Source organism: Acanthopagrus latus, chromosome 22, assembly GCF_904848185.1.
Source record: "Acanthopagrus latus isolate v.2019 chromosome 22, fAcaLat1.1, whole genome shotgun sequence".
Taxonomy (NCBI): Eukaryota; Metazoa; Chordata; class Actinopteri; order Spariformes; family Sparidae; genus Acanthopagrus; species Acanthopagrus latus.
This window is the reverse complement of record NC_051060.1, coordinates 21,355,890-21,364,051: the sequence shown is the minus strand read 5'-3', so window position 1 is coordinate 21,364,051 and position 8,162 is coordinate 21,355,890. Positions and strand designations below refer to the sequence as shown.

Here is an 8,162-nt window from a genome sequence, read left to right as displayed (position 1 = left end):
CACTACTGAGTAATGCTTGTGATGAGCAGTATTTGACATGTGTCTCATAAGAAATGCGAGACATCCTTCCCTTTTTTTTTTTTGTCTTGAACCACTTTATTTACACCCCCTCCCTCCTCCTCCTCCTCCTCCTCCTCCTCCTCCTCCTCCTCCTCCTCCTCATCATCATCAACTTACGTGTATGCACTCTGGAAATGTAAATGTATGTATGACCTAAAGGATAAAACATGAAGTTGCTAAAAAAAAAATATATAGTGTAAAGGGAAATTTGCCTGTAATTAAAATAAATGTGGCTATTATTGTACATTGCTGGCGTGAAGTTGTGTGTCTTTTCATTTGATACTGACAGTGTTTGTTGTGTCGTGTTCATTGTCACATCACAAACTTGCCTGTGTACGTGATGTGTGTAAGAATTACTGCTGTTCATACATTTATACATTTATTATCTGTACTTTCTTGGCGTTTCCATCTCCCTCTTGTGTTGTCTCATCATTTTTTTTTTTTTATTACCCAGTCCTTAATTGCAGGTTGTGTTTATTATGTCTGCCTTCAAATGTGTCACATGTCATCGTCTCGTCACGCTTATTATTTTACTCGAAATAGAGACTGTAATGACGGTCTTCGTGACACAGCAAAGGCTGATAATAATGGTGTGTGTCGAAAGATGCGATGGAGAGGGAGATGTGAAACGATGATTCAAACCCCCTGCTATGGAGAGTGTGTTTGGCAGCATCTGTGGGGCAAATGGGCATGTATGTACTCTTATGTATGTAGGTGAGTGTGTATGTATGTTATGTCAGGGGGAAAGCCTTGATGACCTACTTCCTATCATCTCCTAGGTAACAGTATCTTTGAAATAACTCCTGAGAGGAACATGAATTCAAGCACTTCCGTGGCAGGATAACTCATCAGCAACTGAAATCACACAGAGTTGTGACTTTGTCCGAGTGAGAATATACAGTATGTGCGTGTATCTGTTGGTGGGTGTGTTTGTATCACACCTCCTGTTGCCTTAAAGTCAAATTAATCCCTTTAATTAGGCACCGGACTGTGTGAACGTCGTGCACAGAATGTCTGCAGCGACTTTTTTTTTTTTTTTCCTTTGAGCGTGACCAGTGATAACACATTTTTAATCTTCAGCACATTTTCCCAAACAAAGCCTGCTGCCTCATTGTGTGAGTGCTGGTGGCGTGTGTGTGTGTGTTGTTTTCTGTGTAAAAGTGTGTGTGTGTGTCCTTGCAGCTTGCGTCCATGTGCTTCAGAGTGTGATTTTTTTTAAAGCTGTGAGCTGCTGCTGCTGGTGGTGGTGGTGTGTCTGTTTGTGTGTTCGTGTGTATGTGGGACAGCATGTGTGTGTGTGTGTGTGTGTGTGTGTGTGTGTGTGTGTGTGTGTGTGTTTTCCAGACTACATAAACACTGTGTCCTTCTCAGTCTCAGCTCCTCAGCAGAATCCCAACAGGCAACAGGAGATAAGACAAGCCCGGTCGCCCATAACAACCACCGTGACCATTCAGAGGCCTCCATGCATACCGGCAACTCGGAAGTGAGCTAATTAACCTCGAGTTCAGGACGGAAGGAGGGCGGCTTTTTAATAAGATTCTCTGGGTTATATAAACAGTGACGCCCTTCCAAACTCCCAGGAATATTATCACCCTGCGCCTGTCCATCTGCTGTGGGTATGAGGAAGAGGAGGAGGAGGTGTCCTGTAACTGGGCTTTAATGAGGCACACCAGGACAGCAGCAGAGGAGAGGACCACAGGGTGCTGCTCGGAAAGGTACAGTAAGCACACGCATGCACATGCACAGATGGACACATGGAGACACATGGACAGACATGCTGGAGTGCGGGTAGAAAGAGTCTCCACTCCTCGGCCTTTAATCTAATCCTAGCCCCTCTCCACTTGGCCTTAAATATATAATGTAAATCTCATCCGGTCTTAATCCTAAACCCAGGACATAACTTTAACGTAATGCCAACGTTTAACCCCAGCACCTTGATCTATTCTCAATCCAAGTCGGATTGTAATTCTAACATCATTCGTAAGACGGTGACCTAAAACCTTATAATGTCCTCTTTAAAGGGACGAGGAAGAGGACCACATCTGTTTTAGACTGTTTGGTCCTCCTATGCACCGTAATGCATATTTTAGGATGCATTTTCCTTCTCATGTTACAACAGGTTTGGTCTACCGTGTAGTCTGTGGCAGGAAGAGGGAAACAAAAATCTCATAAATGCTCTAATTCACATTTAAAGGGTTATTCCACTGTTGTTTTCACATCAGTTTGGCCGTCATTGGAGGTACAACAGCTGTATCATTTCTTCAGCGGCTCCAGAGGAACTCTCTTAAATCTGAGCAAATAACCTTGATGATGTCATGAGGGTTACTTTGCCCTGATGATGTCATCAGGGTTATTTTAAGTTGGTGTCGGAGACTGCAAATTGTGTTTCAAACTACAGACAGTGAGTTTGAAAAGGTTTGGCTTTGACGTGGCAGTGAGGCTGTATTAAATCACTAATGAGTTGCATTATGGGAATTGTAGGAGCCTCTGTTTTCAAGATGAGAAACGTACTTACTTACTTAATGTACTTTTACTATTCTTTAAAATATTGTTTTTTTTTGTCCCTTAACTTTATAGACAAGCAATACTAAATTGTTGGAATAGCCCTTTAAAGGGTAACTCCACCCATTTTACACATTACAGTGTGTTTTGTGGAGTGCTAACTGAATACTGAGTGGTAGTAAAAAGGCTTTTGTGGCTCCAGAGGAAGCTGCATGTAATTGATTAATTGCCTCCAGTGATTTCACTGAGTGGCTAAGTTGCATTGTGGGTAATGTAGGCACCAGGTTTTCAATTAAAAAGGCGATATCTCTGTGTCTGCTGTAACGATTTTAATAATTTCTTTTCAAATCGTCCATAATGAGTCAAATAACGTTACAGGTGTGCAGTGATAGACCAGAGGACTGCGTTTCAAACCTCGGTGCCTGCATTACCCACAAGGCAACTTGGCAACTGAGTGACATCACTGAGTAGTTTATCGGATAACAAGCAGCTTCCTCTGGAGACACAAAACGCTTTATACCGCTTATTTATACAGTTCTCTCCAAGACCTTACACAGGAGTTATCCTTTAGTAGGGCTGCTTTTCATTTCACTACAGCTCCCCAGAGACCAGTCATCCCATTTTACAGGCACTTATATTTAATGTGTCCATCCTGGCAGAGAAAACACACACACACACACACACACGAAAATGAATTTAATCCTTTATAACTGCTTCACTTGAATTCATCGTCACATATTTCAGTTTATGAATTAAAAACTGAATTATATATATATATATATATATATATATAACAGAGCAAGTCCTCTGTAATATGACTAATATCACATGAAGTGAGGAGATTGAAAGAAATGACACACAAGAGTGTTGAACTCACTGCTGCGGTGTGAGTCAGACACACACACACACACACACGCGCTGTAGCCTCTGAATGAAAAACAGCAGCGGCCTCACAAAGGGAGGAGGGGGCGGCGGTGTTTGTCTGTATCAACGCACGGAGGCTACAGTAGTCAGCTGTTGAGAGGAGCAGGGAGGAGCTGGATGTGGATCTGCTGGATGACTCACTCCGCCAGCCACACTCATTCACTCGTCTGGCGCACACTCTCGCTGGCGCACGCGCGCGGACGCACGCTCTCGGGCACGCGCAGGCACGTTTGTGCGGGAGAGGGAGGGAGGGAGGGGAAGGGGGCGCGCGCTGGCTGGCGGTGCCGAGGAGGAGGAGGAGGAGGAGGAGGAGAGGGGTTCCTCGTCGAAGGCGCATCAGGGCCGTTCATTCTCCACTGGAGGGCGAGTGGTACAAGAGCACCGGGACACTCAGTGACACGGAGCAGACAGTCGGAGGGAGACGGGATAGAGAAGCAGCAGCAGCGGCGGCGGCGGCAGCGGCGGCAGCAGCAGCAGCTGGAAGACACTGACAGACGGAGACAGAGAGAGAGAGAGAAAACCTCCGACCCCGGACCCTGCAAGAGCATCTTTTCTTTCCGCCGTTGGATTAAAACCCGCCCCGACCTGCTCCAGCACCGAGATCACGTAAGAAAACAAATAACACATTCGAACGTCTCTCGTAGGCGCTAACGGTCACCACCAGGAGTTGCCGTTAACGGCTGCTCCGTTCAACGCATGCTACCCCTGTGTTGCATTCACTGGCTTCTGTTCTGAGACAGGACCCTCCATTTAAAAAGAAAAAAAAACAAAAAAAACAATATCTCCCATCACGCTAGCTCTCAGACGCTCACTGTTTAAATCCTCTGGCTGCTCGCATCCACTCGGACATCATCACACATCCTCCTCCGTGTCTCTGCCCGCACTCTGTCCCCTCTGTCACACACAGCTGGAGACAGTATAGCCTCTGCTAGCTAGCTAACCAGACGCATTAAATACGGACCCTGTATTTTAAACAAAAAGAAAGCATTTTGATATCGTGTTTGTCGTCGCTTTGCTCGCCGCGGTGGCTTCGCTCCCAGGTGTATACATCCGATACAGGAGAGAGCAGCCGCGTGTTGGAAACTTGATGAAATGCGGGGGTTATTGGTGTTTCCAACGGCTGGGAGGCTAGCCAGCGGAGCTAGCTGTAGCGGGACAGATAAGAAGGCAGCCGGCCGATGACAGGCACACTGCACAACTGCACAGTGGCCATAAAAGTCAGCAGACAAACATAGCATGGCTTCTTCCACCTCGCATGTTTAAACAGATATGTGTTTCCCTGCAGAGCCATATTTACATCCCATTGTCCAGCCAAAATAGTCTTGATATAATCTTTGAATTAATCTGTTGAACTGGTGCATTCAAAGACTGCTGCTGCTGCTAGTCTGGATGAGGGGATCTGCAGCTGCCATGCATGCATCCATCCCAGACAGCAAGGTGTCCTCTCTCTGTCAGGACGACCAGAAAGTACCAGGTTCTGTTCAGTAAACGACTTATTTGGGTCTGTTTTCAATGTCATATCAGTGTTTACCCAATGAGAAGCAAGATTTTAAAGCCAAATCAGATTCTTGTGTTGAATTTATCAGTTTTTTTTTTTATGTTAATATTTGGTTGGTTATCGGTGCGTACAGTCCACTTGGATCAGGTGAATGTCTGGAAAAGATTGTGAACATTAGATTTCAGTGTTGATACCTTGACATTGACTCTAGGTTATATCAATGTCAGTGTGCTTGTCTGGAACTTCCCGTAATTTCTGTGAAGAGGAAGGTAGATCTGAAGTGTCTTTATTCAATGCCAGGACAATGACAGTGTCGCTGAATTTGACATAGAGTCAGGCAGCCAGTTTTCTGTTTTCCAAACCTGTTTTATCGCACACACCCAGAAGGTAGAGAGTGTTATTTGTTCAGGAATAACCTGTGGGTAACTCCGTAAGGCTTATTTGCAGTGCAAACAGCCCGTAATGTTTTATTTTGTTTAAGGTTTTTCTTGTCTCATCAGGCTTTAAAAATTAATTGATGAGCAGGTGTAGCTCTTAACAAACTTGTTGCATCAGTTATTCCACCTGTTCAGAGGGACCCTCTTCTTGTAAAAATGCAGCACAGGTGTATTACACTTTATTGTAAATGTTTTTTGTCCGCTGTATCTCATCTCAGCAGGGCTTTTTCGGTCACGGACGACGAAGTGTGCCAGTGCCTATTATTGTTAAATTGCAAAAGGTTCTCCCCTGCCTTTCCGTCTAAAGTGTGTCCTCTGCTGCCCAGGAAAGATCATAACTATTATGTAAAGAAAAACAAATTCTGCTGTGGCGTATTGACACTGCCGCCCGAACGTTTCAGTGGTGATTACAGAGGCAAACATTACCCTCCCTCACACAATAACAATCCCGGACTGTGGAGCATTTTGATGAATAGAGGTGCACTAAGAAGCTTAAAGGCTAACTCAGGGTGTGCAGGTGTTGTATTATTTTCTTTTTTTTATGGACAACATGACATTGTGAGTGTTACATCTTTGGTGCACTCAGTAGTCATTGCCTTTGATAGAAATATTTGGTTCTCCGTGTTTATTTTTTAATAGCATGGCTGCATCACTTTAAAGGTGATCCAGATGCTTACCAATGCAATGTCATGATTATTATCCACTAGTGTTGGTTTTAATGATTGGAGGAACACAAATGACTGCAATTTTTGCTTCAGATATGAACCTAAAACAACCATTCTTTGATTCCAAATGTAATTTAATTTTAGTCTCGTGGATATATTATCATATTCGTTGTATAATTTGAAAGTAGTCTGGCTAATTTTGATCCTCATTGCGCGCTTTTGTCCCCAATCTTGCCAGTTTCTGCCAAACCTGCACACAGCGGCCCTGGTTGCTGTTTAGCTCCAAACTGACTGAGATCACCCGAGCGTGTCCAGCCTGAAACGTACAGCAGGTATGTGTGCTCTGTGCAGTGCAGGCAGCGGGGTTGCGATTTAATTTACTGTTCAGAATCGGGTGTTCTGAAGCTACATTGCAGTATTTTTTCAATATCTTCGTGCATTTATCCAGTCAGGATAACAATATCTTTTCTTTGAGTCACAGAGAGGCTCGCAATGCAACTGGCTCTCCACACTCTGATGAAAAGAAAGCATATTTTGGAGAGGCAGGAAAGTAAAACAACGTCTCAAAGTCCTTCCACACCAGAGCGTAGGATTTATTACAGCTTCAAGTTTTACAGAAGTGACTGCAGTGCAGCCATAGATTAGGTTGATGAGGCTGTGAACCGTGTCTGACGCACACATCACCCACTGTTATCTTTTGGGACGCTTGTATTTCTATGGCAAGCTAGAATGTAGCTGTAGGGTTTGGTCCAAGTCAATGAAGTGAGAAAATCTCTTTTTCTCTGTTTGTGTGTTTTCACAGCGGCGCGCTTGCCAGCATCATATTGAATTGCTCAAAGGTTAGAGGTTTTTACTCTGGTGGGACTTAAGTTGGAATCAATCCCTGTGCCTGCCAGTTTACTGTACATCACAGCTGCTTGTTTTTCTTTGTCGAAAAAGGCTGGCGATCTCCCTCACTCGTTTCCTCTCGCTATTTATTTTGCGTTGCTTCTTCTTATAATTACGAGGGTCTGGTCTTGATTAGCTTGGCTGTCTCCTGCTCCATCCCTGTGATTTGATAGGGCTATCAGGTTTTTAACGCAGCGCAGTTTTCGTCTCACGGCAGCGGCTGACAAAGCTGTCAGTCAGCCCTCCTGGATGTTTTAGGGCCCTCACAAAGAGACCTATGTATGTATTGTAGCGTAGACAGACAAACAGACGGATTGATATGCCGACAGACAAGAAGCCTGGCACTCCGACTGACAGGCCTTGTGTTGTGGTAGTGTGTTGAAAGCATGTTGGATCACAGCCTGCGACATGTGTGCCTTTATTGTTCAAGTCTGACAAGCTAAGGCTGTTGTGAAGCCGTTTGTCGATATTGTGATTTACTTGATGTTATCCTTGGCAGGGGAGTAGCGGGATGTGGTATGTGCTTACCTCTCAGTGCGGTTCGTCTCAGCTCCTGCCCTTCCTACTTTATAGTGGGGTTTTTCGACCTCAGCCAAATAAGTCCAGATTCAGGCCTCTGTGATTTATGCAATTCTCTCCCCTTCTTACCGTATGTCCTTTTTTGTCTCTGCAGGCCAAGACATGAGCTTCTCCCGCTGAACGTTATTGATGCTGAACTGGTGAGTTTTGGCCAGTGGTCACTGCTGCAATGCACAATTCTTGTCATTTATGTTTCAGTCCCAGCTAGGTTTTGTCTAACAACAGCACTGCCGGCTAATACCATCTGGTTGCAATTGATGAAAGGGCTGTCTTCCCAGAATTTTGTACAACCTCTTCAATATTATTCTCTCCTTCCCAGAGCAACCAGTTCATGATTGCATATTAATAACTTAGTGTGCATTAAGTCAATTAAATTATGTGTTTGCATAATGTACAGTATATGGAACATATGGCCTCGTCCTGCCTGTAAGCCTACCTGACAAATTATATAACCTGCCAGTGTTTAATCTAACATGCTTCTGATTGTATAAAAAACAACAAGCACCAAGAGCCTGTAATTGAATATTTAGTACAGATATCCATCTGGCTATTATTTAGAGTTTTTGCTCCTCTGTCGTTGAGATCTCATTAGAGAATACAGATGCTTTT

The 8,162-nt window shown here is 44.3% G+C and overlaps 1 protein-coding gene across 2 annotated transcripts in view; it reads left to right on the top strand.

Moving 5' to 3' along the window:
- The first annotated feature begins 3,478 nt into the window (after positions 1-3,478).
- Positions 3,479-8,162, top strand: part of LOC119012330 (1-phosphatidylinositol 4,5-bisphosphate phosphodiesterase beta-4-like) — a 63,551-nt gene continuing 58,867 nt past the window's right edge. Inside the window, exons 1-3 of one of the 2 annotated variants that reach the window (XM_037086040.1) lie at positions 3,479-4,092; positions 6,325-6,418; positions 7,648-7,693. The gene's annotated coding sequence lies outside the window, so the exon portion shown is untranslated. The remainder of the gene's footprint in view (positions 4,093-6,324; positions 6,419-7,647; positions 7,694-8,162) is intronic. The other variant, XM_037086039.1, reaches the window with a different exon arrangement.